Consider the following 25,244-nt stretch of genomic DNA (forward strand, 5'->3'; position numbering starts at 1 on the left):
CTCTTCCTTACATTGCACAGATATAATTAATACCAAGCAAACACAGACTGGAGAGAGAGAAGAAGAGAAGTTTGAGAAGTGAAATATGTGTCAAGGTCATATATTCAAGGTGCTAGAAAAGCATTTCCTTGACAGAAGTGGACACAGTGTAACAGAAGTTCCATAAATTACTCTAACAAGTAGCTGTCACTCAGAATTAACAAGGAAGACCTCTTATGGAAAGAAAGTGGAGGTAGAGGCTTATTTTAATTAGTCAAAAACAATTTAACAGCAGGAATAATGCCGCTTACCCTATATTGGAATCACTGAACCCTTTTGTAAATTTAGCTGATTCAGATAAAACTCCAACTTGACATCTTATAAATGAGAGCATTCTCTGAGATTTGTCTTTTAACAAACTGCTTCTGACAATATATAGCAGTCACTGTCCGGCAATCACAAGGGAGAACATCTTAGACTACACTTTTGCAACTTGAATTTTTTCATGGGTATTTGATGGAAGAAGTACAAATTCAAAGATGAAAACCTCTGTTACAAGAATGAGTTTTAAATCCTGTAGAAGGTTAGGGTTTTATTCAAAACTTGACCCCATACTCACTCAACTTAATCAGCTCACTATTAAAACCAGATATATAACCCACCCTGCTCATGCAAGTTATGACAATAAAAAGAAGTACATTTAGGATTAGAATACATCCAGCAGTTGTTTTATTATCTGGGATTGTTTTAGATATTCTTGGATTTTGTGATTTCATAGGAAGCTAAAGATTTTGTTTTCTTTTAAAATCTATGAAGAATTATGTTATAATTTTGATGGAATTTGCATCAAATCTGTAGATTGCTTGGTAGAATGGCCATTTTTACTATATTAATCTTACCCACCCATGAACATGGAAGATTTTTTTTGAATGCCTTAAGAATTTTATCATTTGAAGCTCTCACTTGCTTGGTTAGAGTAAAAGGAGTATTTTACACATACAAAGGGAAATTAAAGTAGGAGGGAACATTGTTTGGGAAAAAAAGAATGTAGTATAGAAACGAGGACAAAGGGGTGCAAGAATATGGAGAATAATCAAGACTTAGTATAAAATGTGTGAACTTATAAAAAAAGAAAACAAACAAAACTCCATATACATCTTTGGGTATAGTATAACAATACTGATACTCTAAAATTCCAGAAAAATATACCATAAAATTTAGAGTGAAATGATTATCAGGGAAAAACTGTATAGGAAAACATGATGAACTGTGTCTGATTCTGTGACTTTTAAGCTTTGAGTTGATTTAAAAATCAGCTCATGCTTGAAAAGATGAGGAGTAAGAGGAACACTCCTCCATTTTGTTAGGAGTGCAAACACTATAGCCATGATAGAACAATATGGTGGCTCCTCAGAAAATTGGAAATCAATCTAACTCAAGACCCAACTTTGCCACTCTTGGGCATATACCCAAAGGACACTGCATCCTATCACAGGACACTTGCTCAACTATGCTCATATCAGATAAATCCTTCTTTTTTTAAAATTCATCTTACATCTTTGTTGTAGCCCCATCCCTCTTCCCCTACCACTACTACCCTCCATTCCTCCCCCTCCCCTTTTCCTCAGAAAAGTGGAGCTCCCTTCCCCATCCTCCCCAGCTCATCAAGTCGCATCAGGACTGAGCTTGTCCTCTTGCCTTGTGGCCTGACAAGTCATTTCTCCAGAAGAAAGTAATCAAAAAGCTGGCAAGTGGGTTAATGTGTGATGCAGTCCCCACACTCCTTACTAGAAGACCCACATTAAGTAAAAGTAACAAAGGCCAAATATAGAGGATAGCCACCATAGTCTGCCTAATAAAACAAATCTACAAACTTCTATGTATTAGGAATAGAGAGTAGAATGATGCAATTACCAGAGGCTAGAGGGAGCAGCGAGGAACAAAGGAGGCATGAGAAAAGGCCAAGCAAGAAGAAACAAATTACAGTAATCCAGGAAAAAAAATGGCATGAGGACTTCATTAGAGTGATAGTAAGAAACCATGACATATTGTGCTATAATTAAAAAAAAAAGATTTAAATGTTTTATCCTGAAGAAATAATAAATATTTCAGGAGATTGTCTTACAATCTGGCTTAGACTTTTTATTATGTACATGTATGAAACATTACATATTACTCCATCTGTGTGTTTATTATCTCTGTATTTATAAATAAATTAGAATTGAAAAATAAGATTAAATATGCATCCCAAAATATTGTTAAGTTATGATTTGTTTCTTTGTTTTGTTTTTTGTGTGCGTTAACATTTAAAATCTGGGCCTCCATCATGTTAAGACATAACCAAAGTGGCCTTTCTATTCTTTTTATGTTGAGACTAAGTTGCATAGGCTGGTGTTCCCTCCAGCTTCCCTCCAGTTCAGGCTTCCCTCCAGCTCATTTTCCTTGTCTTAGTCTTTGAATCCTGCAATTACAAACGTGGGCCACCATGACCTGCCTTGTAAAGACATTTTAATTGGTTGCTTTAGAAGGCAATCTCCTCTGCCCACTTTGTTCTGTCTTTTCAAAGCACTTGCAGTCCATTCAAAACATTAGGCATCTAACCACATTAGAACTGAAAGGACCCCACAGTCAGCATCTGTCCCTGTTCAGTGCAGGTTTAGGGCTTGATTTCTTCTTCATCTCAATATTCTGCAACCCACTTTTAGTGCGTTTAACTTATGTCTACATAGTGGAAATAAGGTTGTTTAACATGTAAATATTTTGGATATTAAAACAGATAAGCACTGTATCAACTGTCTTATTTAAATAACCTGCCAGTTAAGCAGTTTTATATACGACTTGAAAGTTCAGACACTATAGAATCCATGCTCTTTGCTGTTGCTTTTATTTTGTTATTGTCAGCATATTGAAAAAGATGGTTCAGTTTCCTTTAAGAGGTATCTTCTTCTATACATGTATATATAATTATTAATCATTATATCCATGTGGACTCTCTCCCACTTAAGCAAAGAAACAATATTCATTTATTCATCTCTTTACTTATTCTTTAACAGTAGAAGCTACAAGAAATATTTACCCAGTTCAAAAGGCACAAAATAAGTGTCTAGCTCCCCTTGGTACCACTAAAATTCAATCTATATAGCTAAGACTCAGGCAACACCAAGGTTAAAGGGACAGAAAGTCTATAAAAAAAGAGGATGTGGACATCATTTTAAAAGTGTTTTTTGGACACGATAAGGATATTATACTAATGTAATAGCAACAATATGGTTGGGAAACAAGATCTACTTTATGATCACACCAGTTAACATGGTAGTGTAGATGAGAAAAAAAGAAAAAAAAAAAAACCTCACAACTCCTCAATACTACATGAACATCTACAGGCAAGTAAGAGCTGCAAATATCAGGAGAATCAATCCTTTCTAGGATGAAACTTTTATAGGCTATCAGATACAAAATGGTCAGCTCTAAAGATATGTCTGTAATAGCAGCAGTATATAGACTCAGTAGTATGTTATAAACACGTGCATACCAGAAGCACACATACACGCAAAAGTGTACAGACAGACAGAACACCCTCCTCCACCTCTACATGAATTCAAGGGGAAGTTGATGAAACATGGAAGAAATTGTAGCGGGTAAGAGGGGTAGGAAAGATTTAAATATAGTAGTTACATATAAAAATAAAATATGATAAGTAAATAGCTCCACATATAGATATAAACACCTTTCATTATAAAACTGGGATGTTTTACAAGACAGTACCAGAAAAACAATTTTTTTTCTGCCATAAATTGAAGCACCCGCTGGGGACAAAATAATGTGGAAAGCGATTCAGAGGAGAACAGTAAACACAAGCAATGTAGAATGTGCAGTGTTTCTGTTTCTGTCACCTCGGCCCATGAAGTAAAAGGAAATGAGAAAATTCTAAGTAGTAGATAATGGGAGAACATGTTTGAAAAGCATGAAAATGGAACAATCTAGCTTATAAAGGATTATCACTTTATTTTTAAAATATTTCTAATTAACATGCTATAATTCAAATAAACTAATTACGTATGTGGTATTTACATGAGATCAAGTAATAATCATGTTCTCCTTTTTAACAACAAGCGGTAAGAATGGATCCATTCTCTACTCTTCCATCATTTTTTAAATTTAAATTTTATTTAAATATTTATTTATTACAATTTATTCAGTTTGTATCCCTTCTGTAGCCCTTCCCTCATCTCTTCCAAGTCCCACCCACCTTCCCTCTTCTCCCCCTATGCCCTTTCCCTAGCCCCCTGATAGGTAAAGAACTCCTCCCCTTCTATCTGACTGCAGCCTATTAGGTGTCATCAAGGCTGGCTGCATCATCTTTCACCTATGGAAACTTAATTTTTGACAAAGAATCCAAAACCACACAATGGATAAAAGACATCTTCAACAAGTGGTGCTGGTCTAACTGGATGTTAGCATGTAGAAAAATATAAATAGACCCTTTTTATCACTGTGCACAAGTTAAGTCCAAGTGGATCAAAGACCTCAACATAAAACCAGACACACTAAATCTATTAGAAGAAAAAGTGGGGATGAGCCTTGACCTCTTCCATCTTTTTTGTCAATATTTTCATGTAAGAAAAGGAAATGTCTCAGAAAATGAAAAGTCGGAATTTAAATCTTCGTTTTGTCAGATACTATGCAATTAGTAACTTAATTTTCCAGTTTTGAGTTTCAAAAACAAGGCAGTCATTAATGCACAAGAAAATAGAGTTTCATACAACTTACATTCATTGTTTCTTTATTAATTTCTTAATGATGCCATAGCCATGTAATTATCATTTCACATAGGCTCTCCATCTCAAAATATCCAGCTTGGTTCACTAACAATCTTTTCACACAGAAAGTTATTTTTTTTTTAAGTAGAAAATACATTATTTTTAAAAGCATAGAAAATAAAAACTCCATTACCGATACTAAAAATATCAGTAATATCTTAGAAAACAGATGTATTGATTGAGTGAACTGATTGGCCTGCTCTTTGACCACCTCCCCCTGAGGGGGGGCAGCCCTACCAGGCCACAGAAGATGACAATGCAGCCACTCCTGATGAGACCTGATAGACTAGGATCAAAAGGAAGGAGAGGAGGACCTCCCCTATCAGCAGTCTTGGGGAGAGGCATGTGTAGAGAAGGGGGAGGGAAGGTGGGATTGGGAGGGGAGGAGAAAGGGGTTTATGGGGGGGATACAAACTGAATAAAGTGTAATTTATAATTAATTTCTATTAATTTTAATAGAAATTAAAAAATAAAGAAAAAATCCCTTCAGAACTGGTGAGATGAGAAAGCAAAGTGGGAAAGATTACACACAGGGAGATGGGTAGAAAGAAACAAATACCATGGTCAAGGAAATCTATGAACGTGCAGGACAGAGGGAGAAGAAGCAACAGCTTGGAACCATAGCAAACCCTGAAACACTCCCAGTCCCCTGTCCCAGTCTAAGCCAATTCTGGGATCTAACAATAATTTCTGTCTTTCAGTAAAACATGGTGTCAGGCAAACTTTTCTATCTTGTATGGAATAATCTTATTCCAAGGAAAGTAACTACTTACCTTAGGAAACAGTTTGAACTAGAAAATAGTACAATAAACCAAACACTGCATGTATCCAGAGATTGACAGATCCCTCCCTGATAGTCCTTAAATATACTTTGGTATGCCAGAATGATATCTACTCTTCGTGATTTCCATCAAGACTAAGTATTGGACTAGCAGATTTTTCACATTTTCAAAGAAAGACAAATAATATCTAGATAGTCAGGAAACAGAGTCTGGAAAGCCCAGAGACCTAGGATAGAACCAAACACGTCTTTCTCTCTTTTTCTCCTCTCTCTCTCTCTCTCTCTCTCTCTCTCTCTCTCTCTCTCTCTCTCTCTCTCTCTCCCTCTCTCCCCTCCACACACACACTCACACCAAGTCATTGAACTAATTACTAATGATAATCTGTTACATTCATCAGTTGGTGCCTAATCATCATCAGAGAGGCTTTCTTGAGCAACTAACGGGTGCAGATGGAGAAACTCACAGCCAAACATTAGGCAAAGAAGAGGGAAAGGAAGGATTATAGGATGCAGAAGAGTTGAAAACACCCCAAGAACACAGCCCACAGAATCAACTAAGCATAGTTCATAGGCTTCACAGAGACTTGAGCAACAAACAGGGACCCTGTATGAGTCTGAACCTGGTCTTCTGCATATACATTCTGGTTATGTAGCTTGATGTTCTTGTGGGAGTCCTATCAGAGAGAGTAGGGGTGTCACTTAGGACTCTTTTCCTTCTATCGGGTTGCTTCATCCAGCCTTGATATGCAGGAATGTGCCTAGTCTTATTGTAAGTTGATATGATATGTTTGATTCCTATCCCTCAGAGGCTTACTCTTTTCTGAAGGGAAATGGAAAAGGATGGGGACTAGGAGAGGAGAGGGGGAACTCAGAGGAGTGGAGGAAGGGGAAAGTGCCTTTGCGATGTACTGTATGAAATAATACATTTAACTTTTTTCAAGTTCATTATCATATTCTTTGTTCACAGTATTATAAAATGTAATAAATAATTATAACATGAAGTTCATGAATGACATTGCTATCAAATCATGAGTTATGAGCCAGTCTTTACTAAACTGTCTCACAAATGACCAGATAAACAATGCCCTTAAAATGTTATAAAGGCTTATCAGTAGAGATTTTTCCTCTTTCTCATCAGTCTGGTTAGTGAATACTGGATGACTTGTTAACATATTGATTTTCAACATGACTAGATCTATAATCAAGTAAAAATCAAGCCCCTGGCTATACCCAACATGTATCCTATATTTTGTTGACTAAGTTTTTGAAACGAGGACAGGAACTCCACGAGGAGAGCAACAGAACAAGAAAATTTGAACACAGGGAACTTCTCAGAGACTCATACTCCAACCAAGGACTATTCATGGAGATAACCTAGAACCCTGACAATGCAGCCACTTCTGATGAGAACTGATAGACTAAGATCAGAAAGAAAGAGAGGAGGACCTCCCCTATCAGTGGACTTGGGGAGGGGCATGCATGCAGAAAGGAGAGGAGGGGGGACCGGGAGGGGAGGAGGGAGGGGCTTATGGGGGGATACAAAATGAATAAAGTGTAATTAATAAAAGTTAAATAAAAAAATTAAAAAAATACCTACCCTAATGTGGGCAGTATCTGCCAGTCTCATCCCACATAAGGAAAGTGGGGGTAAACTACAAAAGCTTAGCTTTGCCTCCTTACCTTCATTCTGGTATGTTCCTCTACTTTGTCACTGTCACTTTGCCATGTACACTAATTCAAACAATCACTTCCTAGTAGATGGAAAAGCAGAACAGCATCTTTAGTTCTAAGTGAGGTAGAAGATACAGATCAGTAGTTCTTAACCTTCTTAATACTGTGACCCTTTAATATAGTTTCTCATGTTGTGGTGACCCACAATCACTGAATATTTTTTTGTGTTACTTCATTACTGTAATTTGGCTACTGTTGTTAGTTGTAATGTAAATATCTGTGTTTCTGATGGTCTTAAGTGACCCCTGTGGTAGGATCATTTGACCCAAAATAGAGTGTGGCTACAGGTTCAGAACTGGTAGTCTAGAGAGAGCAGTACAGCTATTAATTCTTATTAAAGCACACTGAAGCCTATAGACTTATGGAATTCCTTGTTTATTTATGAATATATGGTAGTCTCCCCATCCCACCTAAGATTCCATTCTTCATTGCATCACATTTGGTTATTCTTGCCTAAAATCTTCAATGTGACACAGACTATCTTCAAGCTCAAAAAGTCCTCCTGTCTCAACCCCTTTCTCCCTGAGTACTGGGATTGTAGGCAAGAGTAGCTATGCTGATTTATTAACTTCTTAGTCAAAATGAAAATAAAATAATACATTGTAAAAATTAAGATTGATTTGAAAAAGGTACTAATAATTAAAGATAATATGTATTTTTAAATTATTTTAACAAATTTATTTTCTTACTATTTTAACTTTATTACAGGTTTTAACATACTTATAATTATACTTCGAAATATTTTTAAATCAAATATATTAAACTAAAATATTTAATTATCAAAATATTAAGTATTCACTTAAGCCTAATAAATATGCTTTGTTCAAAATTATATCCTTAATTTGAGAGTTTAATGTGATGTATATTATCATATCTTTGGTGCATTTTTGTAAGAGGTTCTTTACATGATTTTTTAAATGTTTGGTGTATGTCAAAGTTATCTTGCTAATAACTTTCAAACCATTATAAGGGCATTCTCAGAGGTCTACAATTGTTGATGGCAACATGTTTTATTGAGCTGTTTTCTAAATTTTAGCAGAAGTATAGATAGTACCGATACAGGAATCATGACACAGATGTACCCATACAGCAAGCACACTCTAAAATGCACCACCTCAGGACCTATTGGAGTGACAAACCATGACTGCTGGCCATTGGGAGCCAAGTAATACCACAAAGTCACACCACACAACGAAACTCACACAAGAGATTTACTAGGAAAGACAGGCAGCCTCTTCTTAAGAGAGAAAAAGCAAAGAACTGAGCAGGTAGCAGGTTTACGTAAGTTCTCTTGGTGATCGAGTTTTCCATGGTAGAGATTTTCTTGATGGGTATTAGTGAGATTTCAAGTCCTGAGCTTGGGGCAATCTCATGAATTGGTGGGTTTTTAAAATCCAGAAGTAAGTTCAAATATTTTATCCTACAACAAACAAATTGGAAACTCAAATTATAAAATTAAAATTGTATATCTAGCTATATAATAGCTATCTTTATTTGTAGACGCTAAAAGTATAGCTACAATCCTTAAAGAATGATTAATTTTTTTTCTAAAATGAATTAAATAATAAATATCAGACAATAAACTACTATACAAAATCAAGGGCATTCTTCAGGGACATGTTAGAAGAAATCTTGTTGCTATAGTACCTCAAACTTTTTTTTTAAATTAAGAATATATTTAAAGATAATAAAAAAACTATGTTTAGGAAGAAAATTAATTACCTCTGAAGGTAAAAATATTAACCTTAAAAGAAGAAAATTATTACTTAATATATAAAGATAAAACTTTCATAAGATGATGTTTCTGGTCAAGTAATTTTATGCCTTGATTACAATCTTAGTCAAATATCTGTAGGTTTTAATGTATCTGTGTCATAGTTTAAAGTTTGAAATAATCACTAGGATAGATGAAGGACTTTTTTTCTAAGGTTAACACAATGCTTAATTGTCTTTCAAGCCACCCCTGCCAATTTGAGTGAGAGATGTACTGATGTGTCTGAACACTTGGCCCGCTCCCCTTTGTGCCAAGTGGGAAAGTAGCAGAACCTCAAGGAAGGTGAGACTTTCTGGAGAAAATTTACACCTGGTGGTGGACTTCTAAGAATTTAGAGACTAGCCTGGTGTGGTGGCACACACCTGTAACCCTAGCACACCTGTAATACTAGGCAGAGGCAGGTGGATCTCTGTGAGTTTGAGTCCAGCCTGGTCTACACAAAGTCCAGGATAGCCAAGGCTACACAGAGAAACCCTGTCTCAAACAAACAAACAAACAAACAAACAAACAAAGAGTTTGGATACTTACTCTACTTCTGCCATCGATCTGTCTGTCCTGATTGAAAGTCTAGCTTCATGTATCAGCATTCTTGTCTTGGCTTCCCTGATGGACTCTCTCCTTATGAAACTAAGATAAAATATTTCATCTCTTTAGATTGGCATTTTATCACAACAACATAAAATACACTAGATAAATTGCTACTGGGTAAGGGGCTGTTGCTGTGGTAAACCTGATCACTTGGCATTAAGGTTCTGCTATGTAGGAAGAATACAGAAGATATTGTAACATGCTGAAAAAAAGTGAAGGTTGTAAGTATAGCTCAAGGGTACGTTCTAGTGAAAGTTATGTAGAGGAAATCTGAAGGAAATGGGGAGAATAAAGTTTTCATGTCGTTTCAGGGGTAGATAATTGTCCTATCAGGAATTGTACTTTGGGCCATTATTTTAATATTTTGGGGGAAAATGGGTGTATTTTACAATTGCAATGAGAATTTGTATAAAATTTCATAAAAATTAATGGCACGATTTGTTTTTCTAAGAGACTACAGAAGAGCACTTCATTTAATTTTATGGAATTGTTATTCAGGTCTCCAATATAAAAGAGCCACAAGTATGGCAGAAATAAATTTTAAAAATGTGCTGGTAGAGAAGAAAAATACATTAGGATGTTGACGATTGTAGTTAAACCATTTGTGGCGGTGGGGAGGAAAGCCGTTATTGTTAAAGAGATTAGCACCACTAAAAAGATATCTCCTCTGAACAGAGGGAATTTTGACAGTGTTTGTAAGCCATCTTGTATGTGGAAGAGACTCCAAACTCATTGACAGTTTTTTTTTTAAATGTCCTCTTTATCCATAGCTAAGCCAAGCTATATATATAATCCCACTTAAAAGAATTTTGCACTATTCTATGTGAACTGATGACAAAATGAAAGATTGAGTTATTTTAGCATGAAACTGTAAATCATTAATAAGCCTTAGCACCTTTTCTTAAAGATGAGGCACTTCCAAAATTACAGATTTTCTTGGAGATAAGTTTAGGCTGACTTATTTGAACTCGGGGAAAGTAGCAATAAATAGAATGAATAATGGAGTCAGAAATAGTATGATTTAGCAAGCATAGTAATAATTGATTTAGACAACCTGAAGAACGGTAGTTAAAGTAGGCAAAAGTTTAATGAGGGGCAGAATATTTACATATTCTTAAAGTTAGACCCTTTGAATTACTTTTGTTTTTATAGGGAGGAACTAGTTATTTTACAATGAATTGACCAAGTGCTTAAAATAATCTCAGGTAAATCATCAAAGGTAACCCTCTGTAATGAGACAAACTGACAGCATGTGCCTCGTGATATAATGTGAAGAAGAGGAGAGAAGCACTTATGTAATATTGCTGTCAGAAATACACCATTGAAAAGAATCATTAGCAAGAAAAAGTCAAACCAAATTGAGGGACATTCTACAAAATAAGAGGTCTGTAATTTCGAAAAAATGTCAAGGTCATGGAAGCCAAAGGTGGAAAAAATCTTACAGGTTGAGAGACTAGTGAAACATTGAAAAACCTTTAATCATGACCTAAAATTTGTCTTACATTTGGAAAATATAGATATCTAATTAGCTCATTAATAGAGAAACTGCTATAATTTTAATATGAATAAGCACCTCAATAAAAAAATTGCTATAAATTGTCTAGCAATTTGGAAATGTTCTTACATATGTTTGAGAAATACATATAAACATTTTGGGACAAATGTGGAAAAATGTCAGTTACACAAAAGATTTCTATATTAATCTATTTACATATATTGTTCTGACATATAAATGTTAACCCTCATAAATGAATTAAAACACAATACATTTGTGCACTTTGGTGCTGACTCTCTGATTCAAGTTTAAATAATTAAAAAAGCTCCAGTTTGTTAAATAAGTAACATTTTTATTACATTTCATTTAATCTCACTAGATAAAACAACAATTCTAGGAGGACCTCACCTATCACTGTCCTGGGAGAGGGCCAGAGGAGAAGAAGAGGGAGGGAATGTGGGATAGGGAGGAAATGGGAGAGGGGGCTACACCTGGGGTACAAAGTAAATAAACTGTAATTAGTAAAATTAAAATTAAAATACAGTTCTAATATTTGTGTAACCTAGCTAATAATTCTAATAATTGGAGTAATAAACGTATTGCTATTCCCTGCTTATCTTATTATTTACTATAGTTCTTAAAAGCTGTGTTTATAAAGAAGGAAATATGATCTTAGCTATAGAAAAAATGGATTAGAAAGTTATATCATTTGAGCTGTGGTCGACTGTCTATAAAGCTTAGTTGCTGCAATAATTTGGGGCATTTTGGTTAACTAGGGGACTTTTAAAATTAAGTAATAAGCATATGTTTGATATAAACTATTCATTAATGTAGCAATCCAAATTATTATTATTATTTTCCAACTTATTATTAATGTGAGCTATTCTAACTCTTTGATTGTGAGAAGAAAATTAGTTTATACACTTTAAATTAATTGTACTATATCTCTCAACTTTCAGTAATACCCAGGTCAAAGCTTCCCTCTGTCTCTCTCCACTACCACTAATTTTTTTCTCATTTTTGTTGTGGTTTATGTGTACATAATAAAGTGATGAAATAAAAAGTGAGTTCAGGACAGCCAAGACTACACAGAAATGCTGTCTCAAAAGAAAAAAAAATAACTAAACAAGATAAGACAAGTAAATAATTAATCAATAAAAAAACAATCCATCAATCAAACAAAGTGATGAAACTAGCCAGTTAATAAGTCCATAATTTCCCATGCTTTCAGTATTTTACAGAGAAACCATCTCAGATGCATTATTTTTTCTTTTATTTTTGAGATTGTAATATAATTTATCTCCTCCTTTTCTTCCCTCAAAACTCTTCCAAATACCCTTCTCTGATCTTTTTAAATGCGTATACCTTTTTGCATTAACTGCTGTTATGTGCATTTATAATTATGGAGCCTATCTGGTGATGCCTCAGAAAATTAGAAATAGTGCTACCTCAAGATCCGGCTACAGCACTCCTAGGCATATACCCGAAAGATGCCCCACCATTCAATAAGGACATTTGGTCAAATATCATAGCAGCTTTATTCATAACAGCCAGAATCTGGAAACAACCTAGATGTCCCTCAAAGGAGGAATGGATACGGAAATTATGGTACATTTACACAATGGAATAATACTCAGCAATTAAAAACAGGAAATCATGAAATTTGCAGGCAAATGGTGAGAACTAGAAAAGATCATACTGAGTGAGGTAACCCAGAAGCAGAAAGACATACATGGCATATACTCACATATAAGTGGGTATAGCCGTATATATAATTTAGGATAAACATACTAAAATCTATAGTTCCTAAAGAAGCTAAACAACAAGGAGGACCCTAGGAATGATGGTTAATCCTTATTCAGAGGGGCAAACAGGATAGACATCAGAAGTAGAAGACAAGGAACAGGACAGGAGCCTTCCACAGTGGACCAGGGTATTAAAGGAGATAATGAGACTGATAGCCAAACTTTGGGGAGAGTGCCAGAATCATTATGGAAGAAGACTTGAAAGGGACAGGAATTCCACCAGGAGAACAACAGAGCCATAGTACCTGGGCCCAGGAATACCTGCAGATACCGATACTCCAACCAAAGTGACATTAACTCAGTGGCTGGCTCTTTAATCACCTCCCCGTGGTCAGTGCAGCCTTGCCATGCCTCAGAGGAAAATGAGAAGCCAGCCTGGATGAGACCTGATAGGATAGGGTCAGATAGAAGGGAAGAGGTGTTCCTCTATCAGGGGACTAGGGAAGGGGCAGAGGGGAGAAGGGGGAGAGCGGGTGGGACTAGGAGGAGAGAAGGGAGGAAGTTGCAGCACGGATACAAAGTAAATTATAATAAATAAATATATAAATAAATTGCAATAAATAAATGAATAAAATAATTTAAAAATTAAAGAAATAAAAATTAAACATGAAAATTTCAGTTGTTATCGTTTTTAACCTAGCTCTATGCCTGATTTCATTAATTAAGTCTTAAATTACTAAAATGTAAAATAATTGATGATGAATAGAGGATGTGGCTTCTATTTTCACTCTACAGGTCCTCTCCGATGTGTATGTTCTCATCAATGGGAGAACTGTATGTCCTAGTAATAATTGTAGCCAATAATAAAAAAAATGAAGCCTGTATACTTCCCCATGCTGTACATAAATTGTAGTTTACACTTCATTTTTCTTCACTGTGACACTATGTTTTCAACATCTTTTCTCCAGGCTTACCTAAGAAGCAAGTTGGGTATCCTCAGTACCATATCAGTCTGACTTTTGCTTGTAGCTCGTATTTCATATCATCACTGTAAAAAGCAGAGGCTTTTACAGCCATTGAAACAGAACAGTCTCCCCAAGCATGGTTGGCTACCATAAAAAGCTAAAATGTTACGCTCAGGATGCGAGGCTAAGCACTGCACTCAGGGTCAGCCGCTTTCGACCCAGAGAAGAGCATGTCTGATTGCATTCGGGTTGATGCCCCAGGTCCCGCCTCTGAGAAAAAGGTATCAGACGGGTCTGATGCTCTTTGGGTGGATGACACCTAAATGAACATCAGTACAAAGTCCCAATTTATTTCTAATATCAGAGATCAGACCTCTACTCTTGCCTGATGCGTCTAAAACAAAAAGGGGGAACTGTAGAGAGCTGCAGCATGCCGCGCCTTAAAGATGGAGCTGGTTTCCGCCTTCCACCTTCCCGATGGTGAGTGCTCTCTGTCACGAACAACTCCACATTTGGCTAAGGCTGAGGATCTGGCTTGCTTCCATGTATGTGGACCTATCTGCATTGCCCACATGACATGCTGGGGTTGGCTACCCAGAGGCTATTTAAGCTGTGGGCTGGCTTTCCCCAGGGTCAGATGATTGTTCAAGGTTCCTGAATAAACTGCATTGAAAAAAAAAAAAAGAAAAGAAAAGAAAACTGAAAAAAAAAAAAAAGAAAAGAAAACTGAAAAAAAAAAAAGACAGAGGCTTTTGTCTTTAGGGACTTGAGGAGTGGCATGCAAGCAGAGGGAGGAGGGAGGGTGGGATTGGGAGGGGAGGGAGGGGCTTATGGGGGGATGCAGAATGAATAAAGTGTAATTGATGAAAAATTTAAGAAAAAAGGGAAAAAAATAAAATAAAAAAAAATAGTATGCACACTCAGATCAAAAGCCAAACTAGGAAGAGATACACTCACATTCTGTTTTTTACCTGAACTCTTTCTCCATTTAATATTTAATATTTCAACCAGGACTTAATAATATCAATCCTTAAACAAAGTATTGATATTAAAAATGACAAAATGTTTTCTATGACCACATATTGTAAGCAAAAAATTCTTAGGTTGTATACAACATTTGCATAAAATTGGACTTTTAATAGAGAACTATTCACTTAATAGTATCATAATTTATATTTTGGTGTGGTTTCCTGACATAACACCATTTGAAGTATTTCATACAAGATGCTCCAAACTTAAAATGACTTTACTTAATTTTTTGTTGTTGTTATTGTTCTATAATCATGTAAAAGTTATTCAACTTCAGTAATTACTTCACATTTTAAAGTTTGATAATAATAAAAATAGGATAGCAATGTGAACTACAGTATTTGCTTTGTGCTGATGATCTAGGCCAGTGAACCACAAACTTCAGCAGCTCTGGTATCTTGAGGGAAGCATTGGGTGGTTTATTGTGCACTGTGTTGCTAAGTTACATATATCAAAAGATATTTTCACCTCATGTTGCTTTGTAGTTGAAGTACACTAGTCAAGAAAGAAACCCAGTTTCACTGAAGAAGCATTTGTAGTTCTAACAGATATCAAAAAGCCAAGATCATACATACTCATGATCCTAGCAACTGGAAGGCTGAGACACTGGTATAGTGATGAATCTGAGGCTAACTCAAGTTACAAAGGTAATTGTAAGGCCAACAAGAGCTAAATAGCAAGAACTGCCTCAAAAAAAAAATTTAAAGCTCATAATTTGTGCTGTGCATTAGCAACAATAACAAAAGATAAGTCTCTTTGGAGCTTCTAATAACATATCTGAACTGAGAAGTGATGAATTATAAGAAATGATGAACTACTTGTTATTATTCAAATTCATTTCACAGCAACACAATTTTTTCATTAAGAAAAGAATCCTCGCATACTTACATGTATAATCCTCATTTTAATTACACTCATATGAATTTAAATTTCTAATTTCTCTGTTTCCAATAGTTTACCTTCTTCTTCTCTACACTAATAGGTTAAGTTATATATGTTAAAATAGGATGCTATTGCGTTCAGAAGACCCCATATTTTACAATCCATAGACCTTTGAATACATAGTATTACATGACAGAAGGTACTTCATAGCTGTCATTAAGGCAACAGACCCTAATAGGAAGATTAGTCTGTTGTTTGGAACCTGGACATACAACATTTTAATGTAGGCAGATGCAACAGAAAAGGTAAGGCAGTGAAATACTGCTGAGGACAAAGTCAGAATGACTCTCAGGAAAATAACCCAGTGAGAGACTATTGCCACTTAAAGGAAGTAAGAAGGGTGCTAAGCTGTTAGCAAGCGAGGGAGCATGGATTTCATTCCTAAAATCAGAAGCAGCTGAAGCCAAATTCTACTTTAAGGCACAGTGCTTTGGGGAGCTTTTGTTTGCTTTGATTTTCAGAACTCCCAGAAAGATAACATGATCCCAGCATCTTGACCATAGAGCTTTGACTTCCATGCTAGGCTTCTGACATGTGGAATAACATGAGTATAACATGAATATTATTTTGAGTTTGTTTTTATAATATGATACAGTATCAGTAGAAAACTAATATAACTACAAAAACGAAAGTAGAAATAAGCAACCAACTAGAGTCATTCAGAAACCAGAAGCAGAACAACTTAACATCAAAATGGCTTCCTAAACAAGACATGAACTTATTATATTTATCATTATAAATGCTGACCCAAGTGGATATGCTAACACGTTACCTGGGAACAAAGGGGCCTCAACTACAGGAAAAGAAGTTCAGGCAACTTGGGAATGGGTAGAGCAGGAGAAACAGATAATATCAAGTTGCTTATCTTATACCAAGTGGTCCATTCTGACATCGTGTAAATAGAGATAACATTATATTAATGGATAGAGTAGCTTGCATTTATGTATTTAAGGATATATAGACACAGCCACACACAAATCTGTGTGTGTGTGTGTGTGTGTATGTGTCTCTCTCTCTCTCTCAGTGTGTGTGTGTGTGTATGTGTAAAACACCAATTGGTGTATGGGAGGGTTTAGAGGAAAGAAATAAAAGGAGGGAAATTATGTAATTATATCTTATCTTCAAAAATAAAAAAAAATCTTCTTATACAAGTAAATTTAATTATAGTAAATAGTCTCAGAACTGTTCTGGCTATCATCTTCTTGGTGGAAAATTAAGTAGAGTTAGGATCTCTTTGACATTATTATCTACTTCCATTCTGCAACACTCAATTTACATGTTTTTATCACACATGCTACTATTGATTGGAAGAACATTTTTTTTTCCCAAAACTTCTTGGCACTACCTATAATTGTCAGTGGTTGTTATACCTGACTTATTATTTGTCAGGCAGAAACATCACATAAATAATCACTTGTATGTGGACAGGACACATGGACAATGAAAGAATACATAATATTAGAAAAGGTGCCTGGTGAATACTGGAAATAAACATACTGAGCATGTAGACCATTCCTCAGAGTCTGCTTGATAATGAGCAAATATTTTGTAGATTGCTGTATGTATTAATTGTCAAAGCCCCCTTTCAAGTATGAAATACTGCTCATAAAAAGTAATTAAATATAAATAGATAGCCACGAAAAGGCAGTTATAACATGCAAATAAGGAAAGATTCAAATGATGAATGTGTGATTAGTGAAATCGTCCTTTATATGAGGACATTTATCGAAGATCAGAGGTGTTTATGAGGAATGTGATTGCTCAATCAACAGAAAGAAATTAAGGACTTATCTCTCCACAAACCACCATCCAAAAGCCATGCAGGATTTAAATTTTATCGGAAATCTATTTAAGTGATCACATTATATTGCTGTTACGTGGCTTGATATATATTGATATAATGCATGAATTCATTATTCATTTACATTTGTATTTATCACTATGCTAAATATATACTGATATTTATAAATCAACATACTTGTGTTAGTAAAGTTTATGAAACCTGGAATCCCCCAATGCATTCCATCAGTCTATTCTAGGCTTTTCATAGTTTGCTTTTAATCGTTAAAATAGCTTATAGACTTGTATAACACAGATAGACTAGCGAAGCCATCTACATGATAACAGGGCACATTGAGAAAAAAACAGCATACAATTCAGGGCATGTGATTTTATATTAAATATTAAAGTAAATATGAGCAAATCTACAACATAACATATAAATACAGTAAAAGGTGAATGTGATTCATTACAGAAAAAAACTTTCTTGTGCTTTGAGAATATAAAAAAATCAGTATATCTTCCTTGAAATATATCGGAAAGAATACTATAAATTGAAAGGTTAAATGTTCTCTAATGTTTTAGAAAATATGGCTCACAACAAATTTCAAGAAACTCATAGATAAGTGAAAAAAATAAAGAAAAGTGTGTACTGTGCAAAATGGTTAAGATGGGTTCATCAGTTGTTGTTATAAGTGTGAGAAAATATGAAGACCGTAACACACATGTAAATTTGTTGCATTGTTGTCCATGCTGAGGTATGAAGGCCTTTAAAGGAATAAAAGTCCTGCATATGACAGGTAAAAGGACTAAGGATAGACTTAAAATGAAGTGATTGTTTGTATTCATTTTTGTTGATCACAATGATTTAAATATAGTTGGATTTTAATCATCCCACACAGGCAGCTCATAACAGCATGGCCCACATAGCTCCTTATTTATTTTTTAGATGTGTTTGATGGTGGAATGCCTGATTGTAGTAGATCCTGATGGGTTCTGACCAAGTCTTCTGTGCTTTCACTGTGTTTTACGTGAGCTATGTTTGCATGGTGGAACAGCATCTTGAAAAAAAGCAATAGCATGGTAATCGAACATCACTGTTGTGATGTTCTACATTTGATTTTCTCAGTTAAGCTAATGTTGTATATAAAAATTGCTATTTTTATGTGTATATCACTTCAGTTTCCCGTCATGTTCAGTTCATAGTCTGCTGGCTTCATGAAGCCAGGGATAACTGTAATACCCCCCTACACAAAATTATAAACTCAGAATATCCTGAATTTGTTTTGTAATTTATTTATTTTATGAGGTGATGTTGCTGCTCTTGTGTGTGTACTCTATGGGTGAGTATGTTGTACCACAATGACCAAAGAGTGGAAAATCCAGAACCGTGGGATAAAATAAAGTCACAAGACATACGTGAACATTGAGACTAAGCAAAATCTGGAGAATAGTCAAAGAAAGATGATCACGGTAAAAGATGCAGTTCAGGAAACTGGAGGTAATCTAAAGAGACAGAAAGTAACAGCAAATCTACACAAATCCTCAAGCAAAGAGACATGCATACTAAATGTGCTATCAGACAACGTAATAGATACATTGCATAACCTGTTTATTTGATTTATGGAGTAAGAATAAAAGGATTTAGTATTAAAGAAAAAGAGGATGGTGCGCTTTGTTGAGATGGCTCAATCTGTGATTCTTACAGAAACATGAAGACCTGAATTCAACCTACACAACCTATGTACAAAGAACAAATATTTTAATTTCAGTGCAGAGGGACAGAATCAGGAAATTTCTGTTACCAGATTGCCAAGTAGATGAAATGAATCAGTAAGTTAAATGTTCGGTGAGAGAATCTATCTCAGAAAAAAAGAGGTTGTCAAAATATAAGAAAAAAAATGTTTTTCCTATGTCTTCAACATACATGTGTGCAAATGGTTATATGAACTTAAACACATGAGAACTTCCTCAAATACATACACGTGTATGTATATACACATACATATACATAGATTGGGAAATGATTCTGTGATGTTTTATGTTTTATAAGTTACTTTTATGGACCATAGGTAAATTCATCACTTCAAAAATGCTGAAATAATATTCAAAAAATTAAAAATTAAGAATATATGTATTACATTGTATGACACAGCTATACTTATGTTTACATAAATATCTAAGAAGAACTAAAACCTTCAAATTCAATTTGAACTTCATCAAGATTTTGCTGGTACAATCACTATGAAAATCAGTGTAAAGATTCCTCAGAAAGCTGAAAGTCATCTGCAATGTACCACAAGGTCTAGGTATACCACTCTTAAACATATATCCAAAGGATTCTACATCATGCTACAGATCCTTGCGCATCCATGGTAATTGTTTCCCAATTCAGAAAATCAAGGAACTGGAAACAATTTTGATGTCCACCAGTGCATAAATGGATAAAGAAATGCAGTACATTTACAAAATAAAATATCACATAGTTGCAATGAAAAAAATACGAAAAATTTCAGGTAAATGTTAATTTCAGATAAAGCTGCTCTTTATCCATTTACCTGAAAAATTAATTCAAAAGAATATTATTAATAGTTTCAAGGGTGGACTTGCTCTCACGGCCTGGGTCTCAAATTATTTCAGTGATTGGTTGGTCTTTCCCTTAATTTCTGCTCCATAGTTATCCCTGTATATCACGTAGGCAGGATAAACTGTGGGTCGAAGGTACTGTGGGTGGTTGGCATCCCGATCCCTTCACTGAAGGTCTTGCTTGGTACAGATGGTGGCTGTATAAGGCTTTCTATAACTTATTCTGGTAATATTAGCTAAAGTCATCCTTGTTAATTCCTGGGAGTTTTCATTGTCCTAGTGTTCTAGCTCGTCTCTGAGATGAGGCAGTTCCACATCTATTGCTGTTTGCTATCCCAATGCTATTTTCCTCTGTTCTCCCCACACTTAATTCCTCCTGATCCTCCCCTACCCTCACTCCCACACTGTTCCCTCCATCCATCCCCCACCTTAACTGTTTTATTTCTCAGTGATGCTTCTCAGTGAAGTTCAATCATCCTCCTTTGGACCCTCCTTGTTACTTAGCTTCTTTGGGTCTGTGGCTTGTAGAATAGTTATCTTTCACTATGGCTAATATTCACTTAAAGAGATGCTCAACATCCTTAGCCATCAGAGAGATGCAAATCAAAATGACCCTGAGATTTCACCTTACACCCATGAAAATGGCTAAAATAAAAAACTCAAATGAAAACACATGCTGGAGAGGTTGTGGAGAAAGGGAAACCCTCCTCCATTGCTGGTGGAAATGTAAACTGGTACAACCACTCTGGAAATCTATCTGGAGCTCTCTCAGACAATTAGGAATAGTGCTTCCTCAAGACCCAGCTATACCATTGCCAGGCAGATACACAAAATTTGCTCAAGTACACAACAAGAACATTTGCTCAACCATGTTTGTAGTAGCTTTATTTATAATAGCCAGAACCTGGAAACAACCCAGATATCCATCAACTGAGGAATGGATACAGAAATTGTGGTATTTTTACACAATGGAATACTACTCAGCAATCAAAAATGAGGAAATCATGAAATTTGCAGGCAAATGATGGAATCTAGAAAAGATCATTCTGAGTGAGGTATCCCAAAAGCAGAAAGACAAACACGGTATATACTTACTTATTTAGACCTATAAGATACAATAAGCATAATGAAATCTATACACCTAAAGAAGATGACCAAGAAAGCAGACATGGGGTAAGATGATCAATCCTCACTTAGAAAGACAGATGGGATGGGCATTGGAGATAGGAGAAAACAAGTAACAGGACAGGAGCCTACCACAGAGGGCCCCTGAAAGACTCTACCTAGCAGTGTATCAAAGCAGATACTAAGACTCATAGCCAAACCTTTGGCAGAGTGCAGGGCATCGTATGAAAGAAGGTAGAGTTAGTATAATGTGGAGAAGATAGGAGCTCCATAAGGACCAAATATATCTGGGCACAGGGGTCTTTTCTGAGACCATGTGTGGATATAACCTAGAACCACTGCTCAGATGTAGCCCATAGTAGCTCAGTAACCAATTGGTTTCCCATAGTAAGGAGAACAGGGACTATTTCTGACAGGAACTCAGTGGTAGGCTCTTTGACCTCCCCACCCCCCAAGGGAGGAGCAGTCCTGCTAGGCCACAGAGGAGGACTTTGCAGCCAGTCCTGAAGATACCTGATAAAACAGGATCAGATGAAAGGGCAGGAGGTCCTCCCCTAACAGTGGACTTGGAAAGGGGCAGGGAGGAGATGAGGGAGAAAAGGTGGGATTGGGAGGGAATGAGGGAGCAGGATACAGCTGGGATACAGAGTTAATAAAATGTAACTAATAATAAAAAAAATTTCAATAGCAAAAATAAATAAATAAATAAAGGTGAGTAAATAGCATGTGTGTTCTTCTGAGTCTGGGTTACCTCACTCAGGATAATATTTTTATATCCATCCATTTCTCTGCAAATTTCATGATGTCCCTGTTGTTAATAATAGGAGAGTAATATTATAGTGTGTAAATTTGGCACATATTCTTTATCTATTCTTTGGCTGCTAGGCACCTAGGTTGTTTCCAGTTTCTGCTTATTGCCAAAAAAAAAAAAAAAAAAAAAAAAGAAGAAAGAAAAAGAAAAAGCTGTTCTGAACATCGCTGGGCAACTGTACTTGTGGCATGGTGGTGCATCTTTTGGGTACATGCCCAGGAGGGATATAGTGGGGTCTTGAGGTAGAACTATTCCCAATTTTCTTGGACATTACCAAGTTAATTTCCAAAATTATTGTGCAAGCTTGCACCCCCACCATCAATAGAGGAGTGTTTCCCTTGCTCCACATCCTTGCCAATGTGAGCTGTGGCCTGAGTTGTTATCTTAGCTATTATGTAGGATGGCATCTCAGAGTCATTCTAATTTGTATTTCCCTAATGAGTAATGATGTTGAACATTTTTTAGCGCTTCTCGGCCATTAGAGATTCATCTGTAAAGAATTCTGTTTCTCTCTATCAAAATTTTTAATTGGCTAACTTGGTTTGTTGATGTCTAATATCTTGAGCTCTTTATATATTTGGATATCAATTTTCTGTCTAATGTAGAGTTGGTGACGGTCTTTTCCCCATTTGAAGGCTGGTGTTTTCTCCTATTGACACTGATAGTGTTTTCTACCGTACAGATGCTTTTTAGATTCACGAGGTTTCACTTATTAATTGTTGATCTTAGTGTTTGAGCTGCTGCTGTTCTCTTCAGAAAGTTGTCTGCACTGCCTATGCATTGAAGGCTGTTCCCACTTTCTCTTCTTTCAGATTTAGTGTATCCAGTTTTATTTTGAGGTCTTTGATCCATTGAGGTTATTCAGGGTGATAGATATGGTTCTCTTTGAATGAAGACATCCAGTTAGACCAGCATTATTTGTTGAAATGCTTTTCCCCCATTGTATATTTTTGGCTTATTTTTCAAAAATCAGGTGTCCATAGGTATGAGAGTTTATTTCTGGGTCTTCAATTTTATTCCATCTATCAGCCTGTCTTTTTTTTAATGCCAATACCATGCAGTTTTTATTACTATTATTCTGTAGTACAGCTTGAAATCGGGGATGGTGGTACCTACAGAAGTTCTTTTATTATATAGTCTTGTTTTAGCTGTAGTTCCATAAGAATTGTGTTCGAATTTTGATGGGAATTAGATTCTATCTGTAGCTTGCATTTTGTAAAATAGCTGTTTTTACTATGTTAATCCTACGGATTATGCTGATCCATGAGCATGGGGAATCTTTCCAACTTCTGATATCTTCTTTAAGTTCCTTCTTCAGAAAACTGATGTTCTTGTCACACATGTTGTTCAATTGCTTGGTTAAAATTACACCTAGATATTTTATATTATCTATAGCAATTGTGAAGGGTATAGTTTTCCTAATTTCTTTCTCAGCCCATTTGTCGTTTGTGTATAGGAGGGCTACTGTTGTTTTATATTTTTATTTTTAAATTAACCTTGTATGCAGCCTCTTTGCTAAGGCTGTTTATCAGCTGTAGGAGTTGTCTGGTGAATTTTTTTTTGGGGGGTGCTTAATTATTCTATCATATCATCTGCAAATAGCAATACTTTAACTTCTTCCTTCCCAATTTGTAGCCTCTTGATCTCCCTTAGTTTTCTTATTTCTCTAGCTAGAACTTCTTTATGCCTTCTGTTGTTTCTCTTGTTGAAATCCAGTTTTAATCCATGGTTGTCTGATAACATACAAGGAGTTATTTCAGTTTTCTTGTATCAGTTTGGGCTTGTTTTGTGACCAACTTTATGGAGTAGGTTGGAGTTGGTTTCATGAGGTGCTGAGAAGAAAGTATATTGTGTGTGCATGTGTCTGTGTGTGTGTGTTTGGGTAAAATATTCTGTAGATATTAGGTCAGGCCCAATTGACTCAAAATGTCTGTTCGGTTCATTATTTGTTTTGTTTCTGTCTGGATGTTCTGTCCATTGATGAAAGTGTCATGTTAAAGTCTACCATTATTAATGTTTGGGGTTTGATAATTGATTGAAGCTTTTGTAATGTTCATTTTATGAATATGGTGTCCTTTAATTGGGGGCAAAGATATTCAGAATTGGGCTGCAATCTTGGTGGATTATTTTCCTTTGGTGAGTATGAAGTATCTTTCCCATATTTTTGATTAATTTTGGTTAAAAGACTACTTTATTAGATATTTGAATGGCTGCTCTAGCTTGCTTCCTGGTCCATTAGTTTGGAAAACCTTTTTCAGCCTTTTGCTCTGAGGTAATGACTATCTTGTGGCCGAGGTGTGTTTCCTGTATGCAGCAGAAATAAAAATCTTGTTCATGCATCCATTCCATTAGCCTGTGTGTTTTTGTTGGGAAACTGAGTCCATTGATGTTGAAAAATATTAACTTCCAATGATTTTTATTTCCTGTTATGTTGATGTTTCTGGTGGCAGTGTGTATGTGTGTGAGTATGTGTAACATGTGTCTTTGTGTGTGTGTGTGTGTTTCCCTCCTTTTGTTTTTGCTGGTGTAGACTTATTTATTTCTTCTGTAGTTAACCTTCTTGGGTTGGAGTTTTCCTTCTAGTTTTTTTTTTTTTTTTGTAGGGCTGGATTTGTGGATAGATCTTATTCAAATTTTGTTTTGTCTTGGAATATCTTGTTTTGATTGAAAGTTTTGCTGGGTAAGTAGTGTGGGCTGGCATGTATGTTTTTTTGTTTTGTTTTGTTTTTCTTTTTTTCTTTTTTTTTTTTTTCGAAACTGCAAAACCTCTTCTCAGGCCTTCCTAGATTTTAAAGTCTCTGTTGAGAAGTTGGGTGTAATTCTGATAGGTCAACCCTTGAATGTTTCTTGGCATTCTTTCCTTGCAGCTTTTATTATTCTTTCTTTGTTTTGCCCATTTACACTTTTGACTATTATGTGGTGGGAGGATTTTTTTTCTTTATTAATTACACTTTATTCACTTTGTATCCTCCCCCTCCGTGGTTCCCTCCCTCCTCCTGTCCCAATCCCTCCCTTCATCCATCCTCTGCATGCCAGCCCCTCCCCAAGTCCACTGATAGGGGAAGACTTCTTTTCCTTCTGGCCCAATCTATTT

The sequence above is a fragment of the Meriones unguiculatus genome, chromosome 20 (assembly GCF_030254825.1).
Source record: "Meriones unguiculatus strain TT.TT164.6M chromosome 20, Bangor_MerUng_6.1, whole genome shotgun sequence".
In the NCBI taxonomy this organism is placed as follows: Eukaryota; Metazoa; Chordata; class Mammalia; order Rodentia; family Muridae; genus Meriones; species Meriones unguiculatus.